Source organism: Echinops telfairi, unplaced genomic scaffold, assembly GCF_000313985.2.
Source record: "Echinops telfairi isolate 266 unplaced genomic scaffold, ASM31398v2 ScPeMD7_7469;HRSCAF=8507_1, whole genome shotgun sequence".
In the NCBI taxonomy this organism is placed as follows: domain Eukaryota; kingdom Metazoa; phylum Chordata; class Mammalia; order Afrosoricida; family Tenrecidae; genus Echinops; species Echinops telfairi.
Window position 1 is genome coordinate 18,998,390 of NW_022111373.1, and position 2,111 is coordinate 19,000,500.

The following is a 2,111-nucleotide window of genomic DNA, read 5'->3' on the forward strand; positions in this document are numbered from 1 at the left end:
AGTCTACAGGGGGCTGTTTGTTTATTTATTTTTAGCATCAGGCAACGCTCGATTATGGATCAAGAAGAACAGTGATTGGATACACATATGGTCTAAAATAACTGCTCTTTTTGATGGTGATCCATCTACTGTCACGAGATTTTTAAAAGACACTAGACAGAGTTCTGCCGTAGACGTCTATTCCAATTTGTTGACGCCCATATCATGCTTGCATCCATCTATATTGAGAAACAGTAAAAGAGAAATAAAAAAAAAATCTTAAATAAAAATAGAAACTACAGCTGTATTTCTATCAATCTGTGTTTCACCACACATCAATCGCTTTACTGTACTGTGGGGGGCCGTGTGTAGCTGTGATGCTGGAAACTGCGCCACCAGTATTTCAAACACCAGCAGGCTCACGAGTGGTGCACCAGTTCCACTGGAGCTTTCAGACTAGGAGAGCCGGGGAAGAAAAACTTCACAATCTACTTCAGAAATCAATTGGCCAGAGACTATCTGGATATTCTGGACAGCCGTGGGATGCCGCCTAGTATAGTGCTTGAAGATGTGCTTCTCGGGCTGAAAGGCGCTCAAAGCAACTCTGGGGGAGAGCTGCCTCCTCCATGTAGAGTCAGCCTTCAGGCTGTGGAGGGAGGGAAGCCTCTGGGACCCTCATCTGCTGTGGCGGCATGACTGAACGAGAAGGAGCAATTGCAAACAGCCATTGAAACCCATGATAGGGAATGCATGATGCCTGAATCAAGGAAATCGGAAATTGTCGAAAATGAAATGTAATGCTTGAAAATCAATATCCTAGGCATTAAAGAGCTGAAATGATCATTGCTGGCTGACAATTTTGAATCAGACAAGCCTATGGTCCACTATGCTAGGGATGAAAAATTAAAGTGGAACAGCATCATATTTGTCATCCAAATGAATGTTTCAAGATTTACCCTGAAATACAACACCGGTAGTGATAGGACAATATCCATTCATCTGTAAGGAAAACCAATTAACATCACTGTTATTTAAATTTATGCACCAAACATTACACTAAAGATGAAGAAATTGAACTTTTTTTAACCAACTTCTGCAATCTGAAATATATTAAACATGCAATCAAGATGCACTGATAATTACTGATGATGAGAGTGCAAAAGTTGTAATTAAGAAGGATTAGCAGTTGGCAAATATGTCATTGGTAACAGAAAATATGGAGTGGGGGGAGCCCATGATAGAAATTTTCAAGTCTAATGAGATGTTCATAGCAAATACAATTTTTAGAGAGCATAAATGGTGACTGTACCCACAGACCTGGCTGAATGGGATACACAGAATCAAATTGATTACATCTGCGCAAAGAGACAATGGAGCAACCCACTATCATCAGCCCAAACTAAGCTGGGGCCAAAACGGAAAAACAGATTGATTGCTTATTTACAAAATTCAAAAGAAAGCTGAAGAAAATGAAAACAGGTTCAAGAGAGCCTGTTATGCTTTAGGTCACCAGCATTCTACCTGAATTTAAAGCCCAGCTCAAGAATCGGTTCGATGTTTGAACACTAATGACAGGAGACCAGATGAGCCGCGGTCAATGGCAGCTGAGCATCCCAGAGGACATCAAGGACGTCACACATCAGGAAACCAAAAGGTCATTGAAAAGAAAGAAAAGACCAAAGCAGATGTCACAAGAGACTCTGAAACCTGCTGTGGAACTTTAAAGAGCTAAAGCAACTGGAAGAAAAGATGAAGTAAAAAAGCTAAATAAAGGGCTACTAGAGAAACAAACTGAAGTATTAAAATAATGAAAAGCACAAAGGCCCAGAGTTAGAACCCGGACAGGGAAGAACACGCTGAGCAACTCTCAAGGTGAAAGAACTTAAGAAACCAAAGCTAAACTTTCCATCGCAATATGGAAGGATGGTGTGGGCACATAGTTTACAACACAAAAAACATCAGAGAGGATGAACTATTCAGAGCCCCTGGGCCAAAAATGGATGGGTTGATCTTCAACCCTCTTAGAAAGCAGCATACGATCAAGAACCAATGGAACTGACCGCAAAGTCCAACCTGCACCGAGAGCAGCACTGGTGAAGAACAAGACTCCAGGAGGGACAGAAGACCTATCG